This window comes from Bos grunniens, chromosome 18, assembly GCF_055505025.1.
Source record: "Bos grunniens cultivar Pamir isolate PY7600 chromosome 18, Bosgru_T2T1.0, whole genome shotgun sequence".
Classification (NCBI taxonomy): domain Eukaryota; kingdom Metazoa; phylum Chordata; class Mammalia; order Artiodactyla; family Bovidae; genus Bos; species Bos grunniens.
Window position 1 is genome coordinate 59,399,211 of NC_141182.1, and position 10,819 is coordinate 59,410,029.

A 10,819-nucleotide genomic window follows, 5' to 3' on the forward strand; every position below is an offset into this window, starting at 1 on the left:
GGGTTGGTGACAAGTTTAAGTTTTGTGCAGGGTCTTAGGTGGTCTGGTCTCCTAATCAGTGCAGTGTTAAAGAATCCACCTGCCAGTACAGGAGACTTGGGTTTGATTCCTGGGTCGGGAAGATCCCCTGGAGGAAGAAATGGCAACCCATTTTGTGTCCATTGGGTCACAAGAGAGTTGGACACGATTGACCCGACGTGAGCATCCTTCTCTGATTAGCAACTGTTCTGCCCTTTGGAACTCACAGAAGGTCATGAAGGCTGCAGTCCTGTCTATAGGAAATGGGAACCAAAAAGGCCTCTGTGCCTGGGAGCCCCACAGGGCCCTGCTCTGCAGCCTCAATACTAGGAAAAGTATTTTCCATTTTGCCATTTCTCTGATGATCATGGGAAAAAAAGTCTTTGCACAGTATCCTGGATATTATGTGTATGATTAGACAGTAATGAACTATCATACTGATGTAACTAAATTGTCCTACCTCCTATTTTACCAGCTGTGCTCTGGTGAAGAAATAGCTGGTGAGAACAAGCCTTTCTTCATTAATAAAGTGAAAAAGCAGTCAGTTGTTTTCTGTGCCCTGAAAAAGAAAGCTGCATGTGAATTGTCGACGTTCCACATGCATACAGTACACATGGATGTGGACAGATGTGGTGTGACCTTAAAACGGTTTGGCCCAGACACCTGGGGGAAAGTCTTCACGAAATTCCAAGAGTAGGTGTACTGACGATTTAGCACATATGAAGTAGTAAACACAAACTGAACTGAATTATCCAAGAAATACTCAACATTGTTGGGAAAACAAAATTAAACACCAAAGTGAATGGGCCTGGAAATTATCATACTGAGAGGGTAACACGCAGGAAGGTCAGGGGTCCCCAAATGGAGGATATAGGCTGCAACTCTTAACGTTTTTTATCTTTCTCTAAGCGGCAGGAAGAGGAAACAAACTACAAATGTCAGATATTTTCCCCTTCTCTATTCAAAATTTTTTGTATAGGAGGTTTCTCTTAAAATTCTGTGTTGCCATGACAACACCTGGTTCCACCTGAACTTAACTTTTCTCAAACCTTGAGCTAACCAATGCATTTTTCTTATGGAAATGTTTTTATTAAGCTATGTTAATGAACTATGTATTTACCCTAGAGTGTTTCTTCAAGTCCATTTGCTAAAGAAACTCAGACCTGATAATGGCTCAACAAACCAGTATGTTATACTCATACAATTGTTCTCCTAATCCATGTTAATGAAACACTTTATTTGCTTGGAAACCTGCCTTTCTTCAAGATTCATGTCAATTGTTTTATGGCCCTCGACAACTCACCTTGTGCCAGTGTTATCTCAAAATGCATGTTGTGGGTGAGGGGCCTGGTGCCAATCTCTGAGTTTTGAGACATTTCCTTTCTCCAATTAGCAGCCTGCTAGTAGCTGTATAACATTCCACTAAAGACTAGCAGGGGGGCACTCTTTCTGTCTCCTTCAGTCTATGTCAGAAACTTTGTCCCTTAATACTTTAGTAAAACTTTATTACACAAAAGCTCTGAGCGACCTCATCATTGGCCCCTGATTGAATTCCTCTCCTCTGGATGCCAAGAATCCCAGAGTCTTTCACGGCTCAGCAACAACCTTTCAATACTAAGTGAATAAGTCAGAGAAAGACAAAGATTAGACATCACTTATATTTGGAATCTGAAAAAAGATACCAATGAACGCATTTACAAAACAGGAACATCTGATTGTATAGCACAGGGAGCTCTATTCAATGCTATGTGGCAGCCTGGATGGGACAGGAGTTTGGGGGAGAATGGATACATGCATATGTGTGGCTGAGTCCCTCGATTGTCATTTATCCTGACCCCTTAAAAGATTTGAATCCTCTTGGGACCCAGTAGTACCCTACAGCCATACTTCACCCCCCAGTATAAATCCACCTCATCCTGCCTCGTCTTTGCTCTTTTATTAAAATTTGAAAGGAGTAGAGTAGGTTCACAATGTTGTGTTAGTATCAGGCATAGAGTGAATTGAATGTGTTATATGTAAAAAATTATTAGAGAGAAAAAAATCTCCTTTAATGAGAAATGCATTCTCCTTTACAAGAAGTGTTTCTGTTTCATGCTTGTGATGATATAGCTTCAAATACTTGAGAAAAACTTGTATAATAATATATATAATTATATATATAATAATTCTATATAGTAATTATAGTTATATAATCACTATGTAATAATGTATAGTTGTCAATATTTTCTCAATGTACCAGTGCCAGTGAAGTTGCTCAGTCATGTCCGACTCTTTGTGATCCATGGACTGTAGCCTACCAGGCTCCTCCATCTGTGAAATTTTCCAGGCAAGAGTACTGGAGTCGGTTGCCATTTCCTTATCCAGGGGATATTCCTGACCCAGGAATTAAACCCAGGTCTCCCGCATTGCGGGCAGAAGCTTTACTGTCTGAGATACCAGGGAAGCCCAATGTAATGGAACGTCAAATTACTGTATGACCATTTGAGGGTAATCAGGCAATTTACGGAGAAGACAATGGCACCCCACCCCAGTACTCTTGCCTGGAAAATCTCGTGGATGGTGGAGCCTGGTAGGCTGCCGTCCATGGGGTCGCTAAGAGTGGGACACGACTGAGCGACTTCACTTTCACTTTTCACTTTCATGCACTGGAGAAGGAAATGACAACCCACTCCAGAGAGCCTGGTGGGCTGACGTCTATGGGGTCACACAGAGTCGGACATGACAGAAGTGACTTAGCAGCAGCAGCAGCAGGCAATTTATTTTAAAAAAAATTTGTAATCTATTTTTCTCTTTTCTTTGTTGTCTCTTTGAAAGCACTGTCACGTGTGAACAACAAAGCAGAGTATAAAATATAGCGTTTTCAGAGGACACTAGAATTTATTTTCACCAAAATTATCAACTATGCACTATTTGTAAATATTTCTGGGTATTAACTGTAAATAAATATTTGTGTATTAACTCAAGTCCTGAAGGAATTGTCTGTCTTCATATGTCCCATCACTGTCTTATGTATGTGCATTTTCATGTACTAAAAGTCTCAAAACAACCCACTGAGGTGGATTTGTTAGAGCAAGGCAGGGAAGAAACGTAAACTAAACATTAAATCTGGGTCACAACATGCGGACAGAAAAAATTATGTTAAGGAAAAACTATTGAAAAAACAAATAGTGCAGTGTGATTTGAAACAATAGCACTGCTGAAACATATATTGCCATATGTAAAACAGATAGCCAGTGGAAGTTTGATCTATGAAGCAGGGCACCCAGACAGAGCCAATGCTCTGTGAAGACCTGGACAGATAGGGTGGGGAGGGAGGTGGGTTCAGAAAGGAGGGGGCATATGTATGCCTATGGCCAATTCGTGTTGGTGCAGAGCAAAAACCATCACAATATTGTAAAAAAAAAAAAAAATTGTTTTCAAATACATCTAAGAATGAACAATGGAGCATATTACTTAATTCTATAATGTGACATCAAGACCTTAATATCCTCTGGACTTCTATTTATTACCTAATAAATATTTCCAAACATTAATGTTCCTAATATTCTTAGGAAAACAACAGAATGGGAAAGACTAGAGATCTCTTCAAGAAAATTAGAGATACCAAGGGAACATTTCATGCAAAGATGGGCTCGATAAAGGACAGAAATGGTATGGACCTAACAGAAGCAGAAGATATCAAGAAGAGATGGCAAGAGTACACGAAGAACTGTACAAAAAAGATCTTCATGTCCCAGATAATCACGATGGTGTGATCACTCACCTAGAGCCAGACATCCTGGAATGTGAAGTCAAGTGGGCCTTAGAAAGCATCACTACGAACAAAGCTAGTGGAGGTGATGGAATTCCAGTTGAGCTATTTCAAATCCTGAAAGATGATGCTGTGAAAGTGCTGCACTCAATGTGCCAGCAAATTTGGAAAACTCAGCAGTGGCCACAGGACTGGAAAAGGTCAGTTTTCATTCCAATCCCAAAGAAAGGCAATGCCAAAGAATGCTCAAACTACTGCACAATTGCACTCATCTCACATGCTAGTAAAGTAATGCTCAAAATTCTCCAAGCCAGGCTTCAGCAATATGTGAACCGTGAACTTCCTGATGTTCAAGCAGGTTTTAGAAAAGGCAGAACTTCCTGATGTTCAAGCAGGTTTTAGAAAAGGCAGAGGAACCAGAGATCAAATTGCCAAAATTTGCTGGATCATGGAAAAAGCAAGAGAGTTCCAGAAAAGCATCTATTTCTGCTTTATTGACTATGCCAAAGACTTTGACTGAGTGGATCACAATAAACTGTGGGAAATTCTGAAAGAGATGGGAATACCAGACCACCTGACCTGCCTCTTGAGAAATCTGTATGCAGGTCAGGAAGCAACAGTTAGAACTGAACATGGAACCACAGACTGTTTCCAAATAGGAAAAGGAGTACGCCAAGGCTGTATATTGTCACCCTGTTTATTTAACTTACATGCAGAGTACATCATGAGAAATGCTGGACTGGAAGAAACACAAGCTGGAATCAAGATGGCTGGGAGAAATATCAATAACCTCAGATATGCAGATGACACCATCCTTATGGCAGAAAGTGAAGAGGAACTAAAAAGCCTCTTGATGAAACTGAGAGAGGAGTGAAAAAGTTGGCTTGAAGCTCAACATTCAGAAAACAAAGATCATGGCATTTGGTCCCATCACTTCATGGGAAATAGATGGGGAAACAGTGGAAACAGTGTCAGACTTTATTTTTCTGGGCTCCAAAATCACTGCAGATGGTGACTGCAGCCATGAAATTAAAAGACGCTTGGTCCTCAGAAGGAAAGTTTTGACCAACCTAGACAGTATATTAAAAAGCAGAAACATTACTTTGCCAACAAAGGTTCGTCTAGTCAAGGCTATGGTTTTTCCTGTTGTCATCTATGGATGTGAGAGTTGGACTGTGAAGAAGGCTGAGCGTCGAAGTACTGATGCTTTTGCAGAGTGGTGTTGGAGAAGACTCTTGAGGGTCCCTTGTAGTGCAAGGAGATCCAGCCAGTCCATTCTGAAGGAGATCAGCCCTGGGGTTTCTTTGGAAGGAATGATGCTAAAGCTGAAACTCCAGTACTTTGGCCACCTCATGCAAAGAGTTGACTCATTGGAAAAGACTCTGATGCTGGGAGGGATTGGGGGCAAGAGGAGAAGGGGACGACAGAGGATGAGATGGCTGGATGGCATGACTGACTCGATGGACGTGAGTCTGAGTGAACTCCGGGAGTTGGTGATGAACAGGGAGGCCTGGCGTGCTGCAATTCATGGGGTCGCAAAGAGTCGGACACGACTCAGCGACTGAACTGAACTGAATGTTCCTAGGCTGGTGTAAAAATGTCACAGGCAATGGACAATAAATAGCAATCTATCTTTCTAGTCAAATAGATTAATAGTAATTTATACCATCTTCAACACCATATAGAATAGAAAATATGTGTACAGCACGAAAAGGAATGTAATAAACTCAAAGAACGAGTAAACATTCAGTGTTTTGTTACACAGTCTCACAATGTTTTTTGATGTTTGACTACTGACACCTTTAGACTTTATTTGGCACCATCTTGTTCCAGTGGGTGACTGCAAAGTAAAAGAACTGAAACGTTGGGGACTGAATATATGTAATTTCCAGTTTAGCAAACAAAAAACTTTCCCATTATTAGCCCTTCTAAATTATTTCCAGGGCTTCCGTGGTGGCTCAGGGGTAAGGTATTCACTTACCAATGCAGTAGACAAGGGACTGATAATTCCTGGTCTGGGAAATTCCCATATGCTGTAGAGCTCCTGACCCCATGAGCCACAATTATTCAGCCAACAATAAGCAAAAAAAAAAAACCAAAAAAATTTTTCCAGAATGCTCCAAGCTCCAAAATACACGTCACTTTTACCCTTATTTCCAAAGGTTTTTATTTCCTAATTTTTGCGTGTTTATTATTCCTATTTTCACTTCATGTAAATCAGGCACATAATTTTATTTGGGCACAAAAGATAACATTGGGAAATATCATATAGTGCACATATAAACGGGGGGTAGGTTTTACAGGGCCAGAATCTATAATTGCTCCACTATGGACAAAGTGTGGAGAGAATAACTCAAGTGTATATTGTTAGTATATAATCCCAAGATTGTCTATTTGATTTCACCATGCAAAGAAACTCTTAAATTCTTTCAACCTTGAGAGTCTTTGGTGCATTGCTAGTTTCTGTTATGAAGTACTGAGGTGGATTAAAATTGTGTTGTTGAAAGAAATGATCCTTTCAGAGTTATGGAAAAAATGATACAAATTTATTAGAGCACAAGACTTATGATACATTCTGAATAAAACAAAGGCACATTGTAAATGGCAGCAGGTAATGATGAAGCAGATACACGGCCATCCTCTTTCTGGTTCTTTTGATTAACATTTTTCAAGAAAACTGCTCTCTTCAATTTCCAAGAATAAGTTTCCATTAATCATTTACACACAGTAGCAATTGCTCGGAGAAGGCACTGGCGACCCACCCCGGTACTCCTGCCTGGAAAATCCCATGGACGGAGGAGCCTGGTAGGCTGCAGTCCATGGGGTCATGAAGAGTCGAACACGACTGAGCGACTTCACTTTCACTTTTCACTTGTATGCATTGGAGAAGGAAATGGCAACCAACTCTAGTGTTCTTACCTGGAGAATCGCAGGGATGGGAGCCTGGTGGGCTGCCATCTATGGGGTCGCAGAGAGTCGGACATGACTGATGTGACTTAGCAGCAGCAGCAATTGCTAGTTAAGGGAGAAAAGGACCACCATTTCCCTGGTACTATTTCTCCCACACAATCAGCTCCCAGTAACCTGTCAACTCCCCTCCCATGAAAAGCCCAAGGCCCTCAATGTCCAGCCTGCTCTTTGCATGGTCAGATGGTAGAGCATTCAGTTCTTTAACCATGGTGACCTGTGTACAGAAGGGCACCCTGAACATAATGAGCATGCTGAGTCACATCATGGTTTTACATGGTTTCTCTGTCTCTCGCTGATCCTAATTCACACACCATTGAATTTGACAACTCAGTGTCCTTGTTTTACCAGGATAGATAGATATAAATGAACCACACCTAATTAAGTCAGCCCCTTCATCTTACTCATTTCTTTGTAGAGACCATCATGAAAGTCTAAGAAAGCTGTAAGAATTTTAAACTTTCAGGAAATAAAGAACAATAATGTGACATTCTCAAGAAAATTCAAGTAATTAAACACACACTGAAGATAACGGGCCATTTCCACAAAAGTGGTTAAGTTTCAACATACTTAATTATTCTGCAGTAATATCGTAAGTTAGTGCTGGAGAACTGAAGATTTATTTATTCCTCAAATGAATTCTCTCTTCTGTGATCTGCTGTAAGAACTGTCACAAAAGTTGGCCAAATTCACTACAATTGTAAGGATTCTCTCCAATATGAATTTGGCGGGGGTGGGGGGGGTGGGGGGGTGGGGGGGTGGAGCGGGGGGTGGTGGAATCTTGAGGAAATATTGTTTTCTTAAACATGTTTCCAAATTCGGTATAGTGTACAGTTTCTGATACACATGAATCACTTCATTATGCCCATGGTTTGACTATTTCATGGAACAGACTACATAATATTCATTACTTGTCCAAGTTTGCTCTCCATATATATCCTCTCTGCTGCTGCTGCTAAGTCGCTTCAGTCGTGTCCGACTCTGTGCGACCCCATAGATGGCAGCCCACCAGGCTCCGCCGTCCCTGGGATTCTCCAGGCAAGAACACTGGAGTTGGTTGCCATTTCCTTCTCCAATGCATGAAAGTGAAAAGTGAAAGGGAAGTCGCTCAGTCGTGTCCGACTCTTCGAGACCCCATGGACTGCAGCCTACCAGGCTCCTCCATCCATGGGATTTTCCAGGCAAGAGTACTGGAGTGGGGTTCCACAGTTTTGATCTTTGAGTTAAAGCTTCAGTGTGCACATTACTTTTATGTGGTTTCTCAGAAAGACATATATTCTGAAGTCTGGTGTACTCTGAACCCTCCAGAAAGCCCTTGCCCATCCATTTCCAAGACTCCTCTTCACTATGGAGTCCTGTCTAACACTTCAACTCAAGGTGAAAATTTTCCCACTCCCATTGCATTTGAGCATTGCTCCAGAATGTTCCCGAGCTTGGATGTTTGGTAAAATCCTTCCCACAAATATTACATTTGTGTGGTTTAACTGTAGGATATATATTCTTACACACCTAAAGAGTGAGCAGTAGCTGTGAAAACTTCCATAAAGCATAAAGTAAAGTATAAAACTGCCAAAGTGTAAAGTATTTGGTGAATCCTGAGTTTAAGGTAGTACCTAAAGGTCATGCCATATTCTGTACACTGGTAAGGTTCTCTCTAGTATGGATCATCTGATGGCTAGTGCAGTGTGAGCCCCAAGTAAAGGTTTTACACACTCATGTCACTTGTAAGCTTTCTCTCCAGAATGACTTCTTTACTGAATCCTGACTTAGAATTGTTGTCTAAAAGCCGTGACACACTCATTACATTGATATAGTTTCTATCCAGTGTGAATATTCTTAAGAAGCCTAAGGTGTAAACACCTGAGAAAAGCCCAGACACACTGATTGCATTCAGATGGTCTCTCCAGTGCATCACCTGATGTCTTTTGAGGGCTGAATACCACCTGAAGGATTTGTCACACTCTTACATTTGTGTCTCTGCGTTATGAATTCTCTGCTGATGGGAAAGATGAGACCTGTTATTGAAGCCCTGGCCACACACATTATATTTACATGATTTCCTCCTTAAGATTGGAGGGACAGACTGCTCTAAATGTATGGATTCTCACCAGTATGAATTTTCTCATGTTTTGTAAATAACTGAATGCCTTCCAAAAGACTTACCACATGCATAATGTGGGTAAGATTTCCATTCAGAATTAATTATGTGATGGTTAGTTACATCTGAACACAGAACCAAAGCTTTGCTCCACCTACCACATTCGTGAGGTTTCCTCTAGTTTGACTTTTCTGAGGGTCAAAAAGTTGATATACTTTATGACTGAAGGGTTTGTCATATAAATTCCATTTATGTGGTTTCCCTCCTGTATGAACTGCCCAATGATCAGTTGAGGCTGAATATGCACTAGAAGCTTTACCGCATTTCTTTCATTTGTATGCTTTTTATACAGTATTAATTCTTTGATTAATTATAAGGCCTGAACTCTGAATAAAGGCTTTGCTACACTCATTACATCTGCACTAAAATGTTTCCCTTAATTGTTGTATTTGTAACATTTTTCTCCACTATGAATTATCTGGTTTCTTAGATGGTCCTTTCAAGCACTGCCCACATACATCACATTTCTATGCTGTCTCTCCTGAATGAATTGCATGATGTGAGGCTAGCTGTGCAGTAAAATGTTTGTCAGAATGGTTACATTTGTAAGGTTTCTCTCCAGTATGAATTCTCCAATGAACTGTAAGGTTTGCATTCAAAGGCCTTGCCACTGAGATCACATTTATATGGTTTCTCTCCAGTATGAATTCTCTGATGAATTCCAAGGTGTGTGTTTCCAGTAAAGCATCAGCCACACACAACACATTTACACGGTTTCTCTCCAGTATGAATTCTCTGATGAAACGCAAGGTTTGCTGTTTGACTAAAGGCCTTGCCACATAGATCATTTTTATATGGTTTCTCTCCAATGTTTCCAATGAACTGCAAAGACCTGCAACTGAAGACTTTGCCACATAAATTACCTTTCTACACTTTTCCTCCTGTATGAACTGCCTGATGGCAATTTAAGGATGACTGTGCACAAAATGTTTGTCCTAATTTTTATATTTGTAAGGTTTTGCTCCAGTATGAATTCTCTGATGAATTACAAGGGTTGAATTTCGACTAAAGGCCTGTCCACATGCATCACATTTAAATGGCTTCTCTCCAGTGTGAATTCTCCCATGAATTACAAGTTTTGACTTTTGAGTATAGCCACAGCCACATACTTCACATGTATATGGTTTTGCTCCAGTATGAAGGGTCTGATGAACTGTACGCCTTGCTTTTCTACTAAAGGCCTTTCTACACACATCACATTTATATGATTTCTCTCCAGTATGTACTCTCTGATGAACTACAAGCCTTGAATTTACACTAAAGGCCTTGCCACATACATCCATTTATATGGCTTCTCTTTGGTATTAATTCTCTGATTAATTAAAAATATTGACTTTTGAGTATAGCCACAGCCACATACTTCACATGTATATGGTTTCTCTCCAGTATGAACTCTCCAATGAACTACAGGCCTTACATTTACGCTAAAAGCCTTGCCACACACATCACATTTATATGGTTTCTCTCTGGTATGAACTCTCCAATGAATTCCAAGGTGTGACTTTCGAGTAAAGCAATGGGCACATACTTCACACGTATATGGTTTCTCTCCAGTATGAAGGGTCTGATGAACTGTACACCTTGCTTTTCGACTAAAGGCCTTTCCACACACATCACATTTATATGGTTTCTTTCCAGTATGAACTCGCCGATGATGTTGAAGGTGTGTATGCTGTTTAGAGCAGTGGCCACATACATCACATTTATATGGTTTTTCTCCAGTATGATTTCTCTGATGAACTATAAGGGTCGATTTATCATTAAAAGCCTGACAACATATGTTACATTTATATGCTTTTCTTCCTGTATGGATTCTTTGATGTCTAGTGAGTTCTGAGTCCTGAAGAAAAGTTATGTTACACTCATTACAACTGTAAGTGTTTTTCTTGTGTGCTTCCTGGTCTGGTACCAGTTCTGAGGGATGT